Here is a 17,973-nt window from a genome sequence, read left to right on the forward strand (position 1 = left end):
CCAGGCCGGGCGCGGTGGCTCAAGCCTGTAATCCCAGCACTTTGGGAGGCTGAGACGGGTGGATCACGAGGTCAGGAGATCGAGACCATCCTGGCTAACACCGTGAAAACCCGTCTTTACTAAAAAATACAAAATAACTAGCCGGGCGAGGTGGCGGGGCGCCTGTAGTCCCAGCTACTCAGGAGGCTGAGGCAGGAGAATGGCGTAAACTCGGGAGGCGGAGCTTGCAGTGAGCTGAGATCCGGCCACTGCACTCCAGCCTGGGCGACAGAGCAAGGCTCCATCTCAAAAAAAAAAAAAAAAAAAAAAGTAATTTAAAAATAACACAATACTTGCCTTGTCTTTTTCAAAATTAAATAATATTTTGTCTTTCTTAACTAATTAGTAATTGTAAAACAAAAAGGTAAAATAATAATGGTGATAACATTCTTCCCCTATTTTTGCTGTTAATGGATCCTGGTTGAGGTATACCACCTTAAATAAATATTCTCATTTTCCTATTTTCTTAAAGTTTTTGATAGCAGATAGCAGGTCCAGAAAAATATAATTCCTTCAAAGATGGCTAATCAGAAAATAACAAAGAGACCATATAAAACTTCCTACAGCAAAAATACAGCAAAATGAGGCATGAAGGAAACTGAAAGAGAGAGAAAAAAAAGAGAAAATAGTTGCTTGACAGAAGTTAGGTATGAATTAGAAGCAGTAAGGAAACTATATGGCAAAAAACTTAAATAAACAAAGTGGATGACAGGCTTAAGAGAATTAGAAAAAAAGAGGCAGAAGAGAATAAAGAAATATAAGAAATTTTGGAGGAAATTGTAGATTATAACAAACCATACAGAAAACCAAAATATGTATACTGGGTGTGTCTGGAAAAGAAAAAGAGGAGCAGTGAAGGAATTCCCCTCCCAAAAAAATTTAAGAAATGAGAAAAAATGTTGCTTTAAAGATGAAAGAATGAATCTTCAGATAAGCATGTTAGAAATAATAATAATACTATTATACAGGAAAAATAAAAATTATGGAATGGGATGTTGAGATTTTATTCGAAAGAAAACAAAATTCTGTTATTCTGATTTTGTATGGTTGCGTTCCTCCTGAATTGGTTGGCAATTTTGATGATAATTTCAGTTAGAATGAGGTCCCAAAGCTTTTGAGCTTTTCATTTTATGCATGAGCCTTTCAGTCACCTCTAGTATGCAGCTGCAAATTACATTTGTTCCCAGACCCTGCCCCTTCAGCTAGAAACTCAGTGTGAGCAATCAAATAGGGCTCAGGCTATCTGCTGCGGGGTTTCTCTCCTTCCCTTTCTTAACTGTCAATTGGGATGCAATTGGCTGGCAGAAACTCTAAGTCGGTTTTCCCCCACTCCTTATGCAAATTCTACACAGCAAGATGTGCCGTCTCTGTCCCATTTCCAACCAAGGGACTCTCTGCCCAGAGATCTGGAGGCAAGCAGGCGAACTTGAGACACATCAAGGACTTCCTTCTGGAATTTGTTTTGTGTACCAGAGCACTGTGCAATGAAGTGAGAAAGGTCTGTGATGCTTCCGGAGTTTCCCCTATTTGATCCACTTTGGGTTGTAATAAGCCAATCTTCTCAAAAGTAGAAGGAGGATGGGGTCTTGAGAAACTTTTACATAAATAAAGTTTTTTTTTTTTTCCTGCCCTTTCTCTCTGTCCCATTCTCCCAACTTGTTGTCCTATAGAGCACAGGAAGATTTTTATAAATATGTATTTACAGTGCCATATTTTTTTTATGTCTTACTCTTAATCCTGTCAAAATTACATCTTTTCCTTTTTTGTTTCCTTGGTCCCTGGACAGAACCCTCAAAGTGGGATGATTAGAGTCCAGGAGGCAGGAAAAGCCCATTCATGGAGAGGTAGACACACAGCGGGCATTGCTCAGAGCCAGTAGGGACCATGCGGAGCCACAGCCACTACTGGATACACTGTCCAAGGCAGAGAGAAAGGGAGAGAGAGAAATATGCTGGTGTCTGAGTCATTTAGGCTGCTACAAACAATTCCTTAAATTGGGTAGCTTATAAGCAAAAGAAAATTATTTCTCACAGTTCTGGAGCCCGAGAAGTCTAAAATCAAGATAAACACAGATTCAGCATCTGCTAAGGTCCCATTTCCTGGTTGATAGAATGGTGCCTTCTTGTTGTGTCCTGACATGGGGGAAGGGTGAATGAGCTCCTGCTGGCTGCTTTCATTACAAATCCCATTCATGAGGGCTCCACGCTCATGAACTAACAATCTCTCAACACCAACACCTTGGTTGGGATTTCAGCGTGTGAATTTTGGGGAGACACAAACATTCAGACCATAGCATCTGGCATTTTCTTTTCTCTTTCTTTGGTCTCTTGCTAGTGTCTCTCACTGGCTGAAACGCTACTGAAAATATGATTTTATGGGTGTCAGCTCTCTGGAGTTCCGACCAGAGCAAGGGAAAGCAGTGAATGATCTGAGGGTAAAGAAGCAAATAAGATATATATCAATGATTTCATGTAAACACAGGATTGGCAAAATTTTGAGAATAATTTAAAACGAAAGACAGTCTTGCTTTGTGTATTAGTTTGTTTTCACCCTGCTATAAAGACGTACCCTAGACTGGGTAATTTATAAAGGAAAGAGGTTTGACTCATAGCTCAGCATGACCTGGGAGGCCTCAGGAAATTTACAATCATGGCAGAAGGGGAAAAAAACATGTCCTTCTTCACGTGGTGGCAGGAGAGAGAAGTGCAGAGCAAAGGGGGGAAAAGCCCCTTATAAAACCATCAGATCTCATGAGAACTCACTCACTATCATGAAAACAGCATGGGGGAACCACCCCGATGATCTAATCCCCTCCCACGAGGTTCCTTCCCCAACTTGTGGGTATGACAGTTTAGATTACAATTTAAGTTGAGATTTTGTCGAAACACAGAGCCAGACCACATCACTTTGATCAAGGGACTTGAGTGTTATACCCCATGGCGAGAAAGTGCTTCTTTCTTGAACTACCCCACCTTCTCTGATGTTTGGAATCCCTTTCATGGGAAATGAAAGTTCGGTTCCTCAGATACCAAGCAAAGTAGCACATATTCCTGGGAGAGAGAACACCTGTATCTTCTTCATTCTTTCTATTCCTTTCTTCCTAGAAGATTTGGTGCCTATTATTCAACACACTGTTTTAAGCTCGAGAGATAAAAACGTTAATAAGGCACACTTTAATAAGACATATAAGTACAAATATGTCAAAAGTTATAATTTTGAGCAAAAGTAGACTTATATAAACAGTATGCTATGAGAACAAAGAGAAAGGAATAACTGATGCAGGGGCATTTGGGCTGCGTCTTGAAGGGTTAAAAATCAGTTAAAGAAGGGAAGTTACTAGAAAACAGAAAGACTATGGCAACATCAGAGAATGGTGTAGCCTTGCATGCATATTGGAGAAGAACAAAATCTGAACTGCATCAGTGCTGCAGGCCCTACCCTGGCCTACCCTACACATCCACACACATGTATACTCACAAGAGGCATTACAATTCAGTTCCAGTATACCTTTCAAATAAGCCTGGATGCAACCTCAGAATCCTTCTCGACACAGGGCCACTGACATCTGTTCCTACTTGACTAGTGGTTGCACTATGAAATAAAGCCCTCTGCTCTCTTTACACCAGTGTATCATGGGTGGATAGTATGTTTTACATGATGAGGGGCATACGTAACTGAAAGAGGCTAGAAAGGGAGATGACGAAGCAAGGAAAACAATTCAAGACAGGGAAACTGACAACACTGATATATGACAATTCAATGTGTGGTTTTAGAACAATCCTATGATCAAAACAAAGATGCACTCTTGGCAGAGGCTGCCCTGGGCTCTGGAGAGAGAACATCCAGTTGCTGTTCTCCCTCTCTGATGACAGTTCCAAAGTCCTGTCTGCATCTGTGAGGGCAGGCCTAGGGAAGGTAGTGTCTACCTGCAACATCAGCATAATATTCTGGGTCTTTCCACACTGGGGCATATTACTGGGTGGGAGTATCTATAACTAAACAGGGTTACTAAAAGTAGTCGGGATTTCCTTCTACTCCTCCAACCTCCCCTTTTTTGGCCCCCTTGCTACCCCATTTTTTTCCAGGCTCCCTAAATGTGAATATTCATCAATGAAACAAATTGGGATAGTACTTTTGCACAGTGAAGAGAACAGGCTGAATTTTAGGGTGAATTTTCATAATTTTAGGTGGATTTTCTTTCAGGGCGTTAGGCTACAGAAACTCTAGACTGTAACACAGCTTGAGGTTTTCAAAGCTTTTGAGCTTCCATACAGTCCTGCATCAATAAATTAGCATTTTGGAACTGATATTATTAGGCAGAGATAATGAATAGAGTACCTCACGGTACACATTTAGTACTGTTTTTCAAAAGCTTTGATATAGTATACTTTTTGTTAACTGGAAATTAGCTGAAACGTTCTTATACATATGATTATAAGAAGGATGTATTACCAGCCCATGTAATTCCAGGTAATTTCTAGCAGTCTTTACTGCTCAAAAAAGGTGTTTACAGAACATTAGTGAAAAAAGAAAATTCCAGTTGTACATTTGATCATCGTTTCATAAGCTATCCTTTTATTTCTCTAGTGTTAGCATGTAGAATTTCCCCTGGTGTCGCAGACTTCTTAGAGGTTGAGATTTGTGTTAACTGTGTTTTTTTTTCCCACATGAGGGCATCAGCGCTCTAAGCAGCTTTAGATCTCACCCTCCCTGGATTTGACTTTAAGAGCTCTATTTTGAGAAAACGAAAACACTTTAAGAGGCTCATACATTTTAGACTATATAAAATTAACATTTGGTTTATCTTCCTGGAGAAGCCTTCATTCTTTCCTATCATTCACTTAGCAGTGTAAATGATACCTTCTTCCAAGGGGGAAGAGAAGATGACACACCTGTGACATTGCCACTCCCTGTGCCCATTTCTACCTGCACAGTACACTAGGGTCAATTAGTTTCTGTTATATTAAAATAACTTGTAGAATTTTGATGAATGGCAGTACTATGACACATGTGCACTTGCAATGAAAATTAATCCATTTAAAAAATGGTGTGTATGTGTATTATAGTCCATGGATTTACTTTCATCGCTCAGGATCAAGCCATCATACATTATCTTTGGTTAATTCCAAATTTCACACCTTTAGGTGAGAGTAGTTCAAGGTAATGATATAGGTAAAACTAATTTAGCTGGATCCTGGGTATATTACTCTCAGTCTAGTTATTGGCATAAGGACCAGGAGTTTGTCTGTGAGAACTTTCCATGGCTTGACTTTCTCTCTGCCAATTAAAAATAAATTAATCACCTTCACATTGATATCATCCCTATAAGACACTGCTTTTCTAGCCTTGTATCTGCCTATTCCATTCTCAGAAGGTCTGCCAGTTCTAACCCGGTGGATAATTCACGTGCCGCTTTTGACACGTGACAGAGGCAGCCCACACTGTATTGCCTTTTCTTACTCTGCCTGTTCCATCAGGAATATCATCCTTAGCCCCCATTTGCATCTTAGAAGCCTGGCTACCTTTCAAGGTGCAGGATGGATCCCAGATTCCCTGATTCTTGTTCTCATTTTTCCCTGCCCATCCTGCAGGCTGTGATCTCTCTCTGACAAGAATGCAGGGACACATTGTCATTGATTCTTGGGTACAAACTAGCCCCAATTTTTTATTCACAAATAAGTCTAATGTCCCCTTATCATTTTATTGCAGAGATTATACTAGACCCATTGATTTGTTCCTTTAAAGCAGAAATACTCTGCTTTTCACCCAAAAAGGTGGAAAAAGGAGTTCCCTTTTGGTATTTCTGTGAGGTCCTTCTTTTGCTTCCCCCATGAATTTGTGCCTACTTCCCAATATCTAGTATGTAATGGGACGCTGTGACCATTGACAGCCTGTTGGAGATTCAGTTAGCAGGTTTTGGCTGGAGGAAATGGAGTAGAGTCAGCTTGCTCAATTCCTGTGTTCTGAGCTCCAATCCCTCTAATTCCCTCTTCTGACATTTCTATCAGGTGACTGGGGTGAAAGTGAAGAGGAGTCACCGATTTTACTTTGCAGGTAAGAAGTCAAGTTCAGTGAGGTTACAAGCTGCTCTTGTGCCAAACAAGAATCAGGAGAAGAATAGAATAAAGAATATACTTACAGGGATCAGAAATTATACTGTATTAGGACAGAAATTATACTGTATTGCATTGCCGTAAGAAATACCCAAGACTGGGTAGTTTATAAGAAAAGAGGTTCAATTGGCTCATGGTTCTGCAGGCTTTACAGGAATCATGGTGTTGGCATCTGCTCGGCTTCTAGGAGGCCTCAGGAGGCTTACAGTCATGGCAGAAGGTGACGTGGGAGCAGGTATGGCACATGGTGAAAGCAGGAGCAAGAGAGAGAGTGGAGGGGGAGGTGCCACACACCTTTAAATAACCATATCTCATGAGAACTCACTATCATGAAGACAGTACAAAGCCATGAGGGATCCGCCCCCATGATCCATACACCTTCCACCAGGTCCCACCTCCAGCATTGGGGATTACAATTCAACATGAGATTTGGGTAGGGACAAATATACAAATATCACACACCTCTGGGTTTTATCACTACTAGAGAATTTTGAATTGGTGACTTTTTCTCTTCTACCTGTTTCTTCATTTTTTTCTTTTTAAACTGGATATTATGACAATTTTTTTTAATAGAAGATCATGAAAATAGCAAATAAAGACTTCCGAAGACACTTAAGTCCTTCACTGCATATGCAGCTAATAACTGTAACCACTCCCCCGCTTCATAAACTTGCAATCCAATTATTTTCACCTTATCGTGCACCTATTGGGTACTAAACTTTGCATACACACACACACACACACACACACACGTGTATATATATATACACACACACACACGTGCACACACATACATGCACACACACGTGCCCACACACACACTATTATGAAAAAAAAAACAGAAACAGATTTAGTCTTAATTTCTTGTTAAAGTACCAAAATATGGGGATGGTTGAGCCAACCTAATCTTCTACCATTTAGGGTCTGAGACTGCTGGCTCTGCTTAGTACTTTATTCTCAACATCTTTTTTTGTGGCATCAAAGCCTTTTTTTGTTCTATCTCAGTCTCATATATTTTCTGATTCAATGTGACTGAGTTTTCTAACAACTTTTCTTCCTTTTTTTGAAGCTTTTCAAAAGATTTTGAAAAATACTCTGCTCTGTTCAGGTGTAGTCATGCATAAAGATGAACTGTCTTTGTTTCACAGCCAAACAGCATTCACTCCTGGAGCACCTCGAGGGAAATCTACATAACTGATACCATCCTTAGCTTGTCTTGTTTCTCTTCTTCCACCTCACTTTCCTAGTGAACTTCATGAGTTTGGGAATTTCCAAAATATCCTGGCAGTTTATTTTTCTAAAACTGCCTGTGGATCTTAAAAAGGGGAGGAAGTGGGAAGCAAGATCTGGCAGCCAAAAAGGCATGTGGTCCTCCTTGTATCCTGCCATTTTTTTTTTTCCTCTTTTTTTCTCAATTGATTCTTTAACTGAGTTAGAGTTTGGGACTGTCAGTAAGCACTGAGCTTCAGAAGTCCAAGCTCTCAGGCAAAGAATGTGTCCCCAGTAGAAAATAACAGAGATACATTCATATAATTCCATGACTTGTGGGTGTTGAGGGAGAGAGAGAGGAGGGGATAAGTATATCCTGGGATAGGTTTACATGGGTAAAACCTAATAATTAAGCAAATTCTCAATACAAACTCATGCAAAAATCTCTCGTCTCTTGCCTTAATTACCATTCTAACTGGGATGCAATACTTACCTTCTTTTTATTCTTTACTTTATCATTGAGTTTTGACCTTCAGTTGTACAGCTTTCTTTTCTGTACTCGCTTGACCTACTTGACCACCGTGAACTGATACCTTCAACAGAGTTCACTTTAAGGATCCAGGGGATATGGCTCATTTCCTGCTCCATCTCATTGCTCACTTGTTTAATAATTTCATCACCAGATTTTCTGTTTTCTGCTTTGGTTTCCCAAAGCCATTATTTTTTCTTATATCATATTATTTTCTTTTTCTTGCTCTCTTTTCTTCTTCCTGAACTTTTGTTCTTCGGTCATCTATACAGGACCACCAGGACCACAGTCCCAAGGCCTCTTGCATGGATTTAGTGCTCCATCTATCTGTATGTCTGTTGGTTTATAAAACCTTCGAAATAAGATGAAGAAAAATCATTATTGTTAATTAAAGTCTCTATCATTAGCAATAATATACTTGAGTATGTCAACTGTTCAAGCAGCTTAAAGACCCATGAAGGTCCTCAAAACAACAGGCAATCGAGAAAAAAATAGTTTTATACCCATCATGAGGGGTTAGTTTTTTGTTGTTTTGTTTTGTTTTGTTTTTGTTTTTGTTTTTTTTTGAGACAGAATCTAGCTCTGTCACCCAGGATGGAGTGCAGTGGTGCAATCATGGCTCACTGCAACCTAAACTTCCGGAACTCAAGAGATCTCCTTGTCTCAGCCTCCCAAGTACTTGAAACTACAGGCATGTACCATCAGGACTGGCTAAATATTTTTTCTTATTTTTATTTTTATTTTTTGTAGAGATAGGGCCTCTCTGTGTTGTCCAGGTTGGCCTCAAACTCCTGGCCTCAAGCAATCCTCCTGCCTCCACCTCCCAAAGTGCTGAGATTACAGGTGTGAGCCACCATGCCTGGCTGATAGGTTGGGTTTTTGAAGAAAATGCATTATTCAGATTTTGGTGGTGAGACACTAGTGAATTTGTTTCTTAACTATTGCTAGGGTTTTCCCTTTTGCTGCATAAAGTTTAGGCAGTATCAGTTTATTTTACAAGAGGTAGTTGGGGATTCATCTCATAGCTGCCTTAGCACCACTTTTTGCCTAATTTGACTTGTTGCTGCAAGGTTAAAGACAGGACACTCAAGATATTTTCTATAGACAATGATTACTGGAGAACTGGCCATATCCTAAATAATGGAGGATGGGCCTTTCATTCTTGCAGCTATAAAAAAAAAAAAAAAAAAAAAAAAAAAATCTCCTAAATTCCAGAGAACTTGCAATACAAAGAAAGCAAGGATGTTGTATCATGAACCATGCTAATGAGTGTACACCCTGCTTGATGCACCATGTTTGATGAGGAACAATGTGTACTAATAGCTTATGAGGAATCTACCATGGCTAGTCACTGTGTTAAGGACTGGATACATATCTGTTTATCTGTCAAGATGGGCTGAGATATGCTACAGTAATAAACAATCTTAAAATTGAGGTAGCTCAATCAACATAGGTGTAGTTCTCATTCATTTTATGTATTTATCAGGCACACATGGAGGGCTCTGCTCATTGTCATCTTTCAGGCTGAGTGGTTGCCATCTTGAGAGTTTCCAGTCATGGAAGGAAAAAGACCTTGTAATATATCAAACCAGCAACCACATACTCTGCCCTGAAAGCATCACCTAGTATTTCTGTTGACAGTTCGTTAGTCCAATGGCCACATGGTCCACTCCACACACAAGGTGTCAGGGAGTGTAATTCCAACACGTGCTCAGAAGGGTGAATAAATGGACACATTTGGTCACTCGCATGAATGACTATCACAAACCAGATCTAGATCTCATTCTGTTCTCAGCAAGTTTACAGTCAGTAGTGTGTGGAGGGGTGAAGGGAAGGGAAGGGTAAGTGGTGGACAGTAGATTCAGACACGTATATAAACAATACAGAGCAGTATGATGAAGGAAACAGAATATCTAATGAGAGCACATAGGTTGGGACCTTGCCCATGCATAAGGTCATGAAAGGCTTCTAGATAAATCTGACATGTGAGGGATAGTATAAGGCAGTCTATTGGCAAAGGATATTATATTTAATCCTCACAACTACCCTAAAATGTAGGAATAAATAAGCCTCTTTTATACGTGGTGAAATTGATGCTCAGAGAGTCATACAGAGTGAACCAGGAGTAGAATCCAAGCCCTGCTTCCTCCAGAGCTGCTGCTTTTAAACGCTCAGCTAGAGTTGAAGGAGGAGACTTTCTTGGTAGGCTTTTTGAAAGGAACAGCAGTTTATGTTTAACTTTAAAAAAATCAGGTTAAAAATACCTCAAAAGAACACCTGTGATCTCAATCCAGGTTAATATTGTATAGCACAAATTATAACACAATTCCAAAATACTAATTGCTACATGAGACATTACATCTATCTTGGGGAGGAAATCCAGCGGTGCTAATTAAACAGTGTATTTCTCTAAAAGCAATAATTGAGGCTTGGATTTAAACAAAACAATTCTGGTATTTTGCTGTTCATAAACCTAAGAGAATGAATACAACAATGGTTTATTTATGTAGCGCTGAAACCGTACGCTACACAGAACCTACAACACAGGGGATAGTCTGAATACAAACACACGAACCCAACTGTTTATTTCTTCAGTTGGCTGTGGGTTTCCAGTGTTTGGAAAAGGATAGCGTCACTGAAGAAATTTACACAAAAAGGTTGATTCAAGTCCCCATATGTAGGAGTTTATGAACACAGAAAGCTCTGCACATCAATAAATGCATCCATCCCCCAAACAGCACTAAAAGAATGCTGGGTTGTGTAAGCGGGCCATAAAAATCAATGCAACACACAATTAAGGGTAAAAACTGCCATATATCCTCCAACACCTAAGAGGGCAGCCACACAGCAACTTCCTAGACATGCCTTGTGGGGTACGAAGTAGAGACAATGGTAGAAATGCATCATCTGTAGTGGTTAGAGAAAAAAATCAGAGAAAAAAATTCTCTTAATTTGAATCTTTAAAAAATGCATCAAAATCTTTTGTTTACCAAGCTTTCTGGCAGTAAAAAAAAAAGGCAATTTTATTGCTTCTGCATTGTTACTAACATTTTAACAGATCAATGTCATCTTTGCATTTCTCTTTGCAAATCTTCAGAGCCAGCCAGCCTAGAACTGGGGCATGTGCTCAGTGCTTTGAGGCCCGAAGAAGATGCCCGTGTTGCCATTTTAGATATTATAACTGGCAGCCCCAAATGACGACCCAAAATTCCCTGGAGTCTCCACTGAGGCAACCACCTATTGATTTCCTAATTTTTCATCACCAGAAGGCATGGATTTCCTTTTTTACTAATTATATACTTAATTTGAAATCAGAAAAGGGCAACGGGTAATGCATATTGTGTGTGGGTTAACCTTCTTCAGTTAACCTTCTCAAGTCTTTCCTCATGCTGCATATATGAGGATAGAAAATTAAAGAGTGCACAGAGGGAGGTAATTTATACCTCCAACCAAGAAGAGACTCTTACATGCTTCAGAAAAAAACACAGAGGCCTTTCTTCCTTGTAGTTTCTACAAATCCCCTTGTAGTTTTGTGGTTTGACCCTGATGGAACGTTTATGGTTCCAGGGCTTTGCTTTGGTCCCCACCAAAAGTCTCAAGATGGAACTGAATTGTTCTCTTGTGGAATCATAGAGTGGTAGTGATAAGAATAAACTTTATACCCTGGATCTAGAAATTCATTTTACCATGGAATACCATGTTCTGAAACAGAAGAGCACTTTCATAATGTGAAGAGGAGTATTCTAATTTGAGGAGGAGAGAAACAGTAATGTTACTCCTAATAGTGAGTATATGATAAGAGATCCTATTTAATTTCTAGGTCTAATGTTAGACATTAAAATCAAGGAGGAGACTGTGCCCATGAATGCACTCACACATTTCCTTTTCGAGTTTTGTGGGTGAGAGAGAATGAGAGGAGTTCTACTTTATTGGATAACTTGAATATTTCCTATTTAAAGAGAAAGGAAAATGATGCAGAGGTGAGTCTTAGGATTTTCTAAACCTTCGGATTTTAGGAGCATTGTTTGATACACTTAAAATTGTGGTCACAGAATCATTTTCATTTTTCATAACTGTCCTTTTCTATCTTTTCTTACCATGTTTTCGGGCTCATTTTGTATTCAAGTCACTATCTTCGCATATGTAAAGTGGAAATAGGGTCAAGGTTTCAATATACTTTTACCCAAAGAATCGTACCTCCAATTTTCCTTTTGTGTTGTAGACCAGAGTCTGGCTATTGCTTAAAGATGACTCCAGGGATTTCAGCTTTGAAATTTTGAACGAAGTTAGAGAACACAAGCAACCCATTGTCATAAGCTGTGAGTTCAAGAACTTTCAAGAGTTTTGCATTCATTTGCCTTTCTCACTGCCATTCCTTCTTTTTATAGCTCTCCAGATTTATCTGCCTACTCATTAACACCTTGTTAAGCTGGCCACCTGCCAAGATTTGGGTCATCTGGGGACACATTAGCCATTGCCTCTTTGCTTTAGTGGAATCTGCTGTCACTGATCATGGATTGGACACATGAGAGTTCTGCATCAGTGCTGGGTCTGTGCCCATTTGCATGTTTATTCTGCATAGTTAGGGGATATGATTTTTGTCTGCAATTCTTCTATATTGCTTAAAGTCTATTTTTTTTTAGTTCTACCCCATTCTGGTTTAATAGGTATTCAGAAATTGATGTCTACCAGTGCATACGTGGCTGCCCTCACACGTTACCGGAAACTTAGTGGCTTTCACAACACAAATTTATTCGCTTACCTGAACTCTAACTTGGGTCTCTTTGGGCTACAATCAAGGTGTCAGGTGTTGGCAGGGATGTGTTCCTTTCTTTAGGCTCTGGAGAGGATTGTTTGCTTGCCTTTCCAGCTTCCAGAGGCTGCCGTATTCCTCTCTTGTGGCACCTTCCTCCATTCTCAAAGCCAGCAGTGGTAGGTTTAGTACTTCTCACATCACATCACGTCACTCTCATCTCTCTTTTGATTTCCTCTTTTACTTTCATGAATCTTGTGATTACATAGGAATCATACAAACAATCCAGGATCTTTGTCTATTTCAATATCAGCTCATTAACAACCTTAACTCCATCAACAACCTAAATTTTTCTTTGCCATATAAGATAACAGAGTCACATGTTCCTGAGATTAGGATGTGGACAGTTTGGGGGACTCTTCCTGGCTGCTGCATCTGGCTAGATTTTTTCAGATTGAAACAATGTTGAGTGAAAACACCAACGTTAAAAGGCACACAAGTGGTAAGGGTACAGATCAACGGATTTTCACAAAGTGAACATACTCATGTACTTTTAAACAAGGACTCAGTTCAAGAAACAGAACATCACTGTCATCCCAGAAATCTCTCTTGAGCTTCCTTCAAGTCACCACTGCCCTCCTTAAAGGGTAACCACTCTCTTGACTTTTAACATATGGATTAGTTTCAACCATTTAAAAAAACAGCTTTATTGATATAAAATTTGCATAGTATGCAATTTACCAATTTAAGGTGTACAATCCAATGGCTTTTAGTACATTCAAAGAGTTACACAATCATCAATGCAATCAATTTTACATTTTCGTTATTCCCACAAAAACCGCATATCCCTTAGCCATTACTCTTCAACCCCTTCTTCAACCCTACATTCAGCCCTAGGTTACCACTTATCTCTTCTCCATTTTCTATTTAGTTGCCTGTTCTATATCATAGTTGCCTACGACAATTCATATAAATAAGATAATAAAATATGTGCTGTTTATGACTGGCATCTTTTACTTAGCATAGTATTTTCAAGGTTCATTCATGTCATAGCATGCTTCAGTTATTTTTGTTGCTAAACAATATTGCATTGTATGGAGATATCATTTTTATTTAGACATTCATCTATCAATGAATATTTGGGCTGTTCTCACATTTTGAATTTTATGAATAGTGCTGCTATAAATACCCATTAATAAATTTTGTGGACATGTATTTTCTTGTTCTCTTCATTTCTCTTAGGCATATTCCTAGGAGTAGAATCATATGGTTGCTGATCATATAGTTGCTATATGTGTAAATGTTTGAAGAACTTCCAAAATGTTTTCCAAAGCAATGGCACCATTTTATATTTCAACCAGAAGTGTATAAAAATTTAGATTTCTCCACATCCTTGCCCACACTTATTATTGTCTGTCTTTTTAATTATAGCCATCTTAGTGGGTGTGAAGTGGTATCTCATTGTGGTTTTTATTTGCATTTCCCTGATGGCTAATGAAAAGATGTGGAACATACTTTCATGTGCTTGTTGGCAATTTGTATATCTTCTTTGGAAAACCATCTATTCAGATACTTTGTCCACTTCTAATTTGGATTATTTGCCATTTTATTATTGAATTGCAATAATTTGTTGTGTGTTCTAGATGCAAGTCTTTTATCAGATACATAATTTGCAAAATTCCATTCTTTGGATTGTCTTTTCACTTTTTTGATGGTTTTCTTTGAAACAATTTTGATAATGTCCAGTTGATCTATTTTTTTGTGTGTGTGTTTTTGGTATCACATAAAAATCACCTAATCCAAGGTCATAAATATTTATACCTATATTTTGATCTGTGGTTCATTTCATTGTAATTTTTGCATATGGTGTGAGGCAGGAGTCCAAATTTATTTTATTTTACATTTTTGCATGTAAATATCCAGTAATCCGAGCACCATTTGTTGGAAAAACTATTCTTTCCCACTTAACTTATTTTTAATTAACTCATCTAGCATGTATATATTTTGCTGTCTTTTTACACTCAAATGTTATTGTGACATTCATCCATATCTTTGCAAGTAATTTCTTTATTCTCATGGCTCTCTAGTATTCTGCTAAATGAATGTATTATAATCTATTCACACATTCTATTTTCACTGGACATTTAGACAGTGTCTAGTTTGGAGGTATTATGAGTTCTGCTGACATGAATATTCATGGGGTCATGAATTGTTGGGTGCTTGAAATCTATCTTATACTCCAGCTTTAGTATAAGGCCAAGTACGTTATAATAAGATACTATAAAAGAAAATCTTGGGGCTTCAAGTAGTAATTTTAGTCATTAATCTGAATTCTTTCTCATCCTAAAAAAGACATCTTATACCACCCACCTTGCAGAGTTTTGGGAGGAATATCCAGGTTTGATATAACAGCAAGGAATGATAATGAAGAGGTGGCGGTGGCTGGGGGCTGCCTTTTTAGAATTTTTTTTTCAACAAATAGTTTTTTTGTTCAAGGTTTTGGCACATGTTAAGGATTTGGGAGAAAACCATGTATGGGGGTAGACAGGTTTACACGCAAATAGGGAATTACTATAAAGCCTGAAGAGTTCTCTGATGTTCAATGTACAATTGGCATACAGAGGATGGCAATCTTGCCCAAAATCCTAGGAGCCAGTGATGGTTCCCAGAAGAAGTGTTGAATTATCTGAGCTGGGATGCAAATTGTGGGCAGGGGTCCTCAGGTACGGTGTGTTGGTTGGAAGAATCAGAAAATAATACATACCAGTCTACACTAGAGAGATGCATCCTATGCCAAGAATGTGAGGTGAGAAAATGCTAAATGTCTTCCACCTAATCTAGTTCTAGGTAAAACATGGACTCGCCTCATTAGCATTCTTCTGTTACTGGCAGTTTTACTTCAAAGCTACTTGGAATCATAGAAAGGCAAAGGCTCTTGGTTTCTTTAAAAGATTATTTTTAGTTATCCAATCTCTATTTAATTAGAGAACAATGAGTGACAAAGAGTGAAAAAGTAGAGATGAAGAACTGGAGATAGCAGAGTGGAAAAAAGATGCTAACACACTTAGAATTTCAGTAAATTTGGTTCCCTTTGTATTCACATGTATTTTTTAATGTATTTTACTTTATGAATTTAAAAACCTTATTCTGATAAGGATCCACAGTCATCATTAGACTACTAATAAGGTTAAAAACCTCTAACTTAGAATGCAAATCCAAAATTGAATTACCCTAATAGAATCAGATGCATTACTTCTGTTTAAAGTAAACTATGCTTGCAAACTGGTTATCAGTGTGAGTTGATATGAAAGATTAATTCTTCCTTACCACTGTTTGGAAAAGAGTGTAAATAGGACTGATTTCAATGAATTTTGACAGGTGAAAGCACCTGGCATAGGGGAGCCCACCTGTCATGATTGGGGTTGACTTCTGAGTAACTAAGTCTTCAAACACTTTGTTACCCTAGGTCTACCATCTTTTGGTATATTTTTTTTTCATGCACTCAAGTTCCTCTGAGCCATAGTTGAATTTTCTTTTCTTTGAGTGAAACTAAACCCTGAATAGGAAATAGCTTTTTTCCCTGTAAGGTTGCATAGTAGCCTCTATCCTGATTTCTCTGAAAACTATAACATATAATCCTATAATCCTCTAATCAGTACAAATCCAGTTTCAGCAAGCAATGACCTGAACAAGAGAAGGTACAGGTGGGCAGATACTTATACAATCTGCTGGCTGTATTTTTCCAGGAGGATCATTTCCTTCTACTTTAAGCAGATGCCAGCTTGGAGTGGCTCAGCCTTTCAGCAGGATTACTACGGAGTCCCTGACACAGGAAGTTTGTCTTTGTGTATCACATTAGGAAATCAAATTAGTTTTTCCTGTTACTTTTAATCAAAATATACAGATTCTGATTATTTGAACATAATTAGATTTCCTCACTTAGCATAAATTTTGCTGTGGGTTGCTGGGTTTTGCTGGAAAACACACACACACACACACACAACCCCTGGAGCTCTATCAGTAAAACTGCAGTAGAGCCAAGCAGCCTGGATGCTGCATTTTGATGGCCTTTCTGTATTAGAGCAGGAGGTCAAGTTAATTCGATACAGTGGCTTTGATTAAAGAAATAGCCATGCTAATATCATCCTTGTAAATAAGTTTAATTATTGAAAACAGTACAGTCTTGCTTTGAACTTTTAGGTTTTTTTAGAATAATAGTTATTTGTCTAGACTAGGCATTGGCAAACTGTAGTCTATGGACCAAATTCAGCCCACTATCTTTTTTGTAAATAAAGTTTTATTGAAACACAGACCCTTTCATTTGTTGTGGTAGCTTTTGCACTACAACAGCGAAGTTGAGTAGTTACAACAGACTCTATGGCCCACAAAGCCTGAAATATTTACTATCTGACCCTTTACACAAAAACTTTGCTGACCCCTGTTCTAGACTACAGAACGTCACTTGTAGTAGTGTGTTTATGAGCAAAGAATGTTTAGTGGATTAAGAAAATCATTAGCGTTCAATGGTTCCAATACTCGTCTGATTTTCTCAAAGATCTGAAGCCATTGGATACTCACAATTGTCTCTCTGTAAGTCATAACTGACTACCGATAAGATGTCTGAGATTGCAAGGATAGCTGGTCATGCCTCTGTCTCTGTAGAGGAAGCAGAAACAAACTGAAAACATAATCAAAACGTAGTATAGCTAGACTGTTCTGTCAGACCTACAACTGTGGGTATTCTGAAAAAGCTAAGAATCTGTTGTCTTTTCAAATTAATATTCTTTAGCTATGTTTTCAATATGTTTTGTGCAGAGAGAATGAGTACCATGTGGCGGAGGAGGAGAACAGGAGGACCCTGTTAAGAATTCTTGAAAGATACTTAACAAATTTTGCTATGAATATGATGGAATAACTGTGGGTAAAAATCAAGAACATCAAGTCTACTGTTGTCTTTCAGTCATTGTACAAATAAAAATTGATATGACTTTGAAAAATACCTTTTCGGATTTTTAATTAAAAAAATACGTAAAGCATATTGAGAAAGTAAAAGTGAATCTTAGACTGTTTTGAGTAGGGGTTTTTAGGGAGGGCCAGCAGGTCAGAAAAAAGAAAAAAGTCGCTTTTAGAAGTCAGAATTGAGGAGTTGGGGATCCAAAAGGATTATTACTGATGAGGTCAGAGAGCAGGACTGACGGAGAGCGAATTTACGCTGGTAAAAAGAAGGATGTATGTATGTATGTGTATATATATACACACACACACACATATATATCTCACATATATACGTACAATTGTAAAGCAAAGAAGAGGGGCAGATTTGCAATGAA

At 38.4% G+C, this 17,973-nt stretch overlaps 1 long non-coding RNA gene across 1 annotated transcript in view; it reads left to right on the forward strand.

Annotated features, from left to right (window-relative positions):
- Window positions 1–17,697, forward strand: part of LOC139358295 (uncharacterized) — a 132,729-nt gene extending 115,032 nt beyond the window's left edge. Inside the window, exon 3 of the long non-coding RNA XR_011613034.1 lies at window positions 17,459–17,697. This is a non-coding gene — a long non-coding RNA (uncharacterized lncRNA). The remainder of the gene's footprint in view (window positions 1–17,458) is intronic.
- The last annotated feature ends 276 nt before the right edge of the window (window positions 17,698–17,973 follow it).

Source organism: Macaca nemestrina, chromosome 14, assembly GCF_043159975.1.
Source record: "Macaca nemestrina isolate mMacNem1 chromosome 14, mMacNem.hap1, whole genome shotgun sequence".
In the NCBI taxonomy this organism is placed as follows: domain Eukaryota; kingdom Metazoa; phylum Chordata; class Mammalia; order Primates; family Cercopithecidae; genus Macaca; species Macaca nemestrina.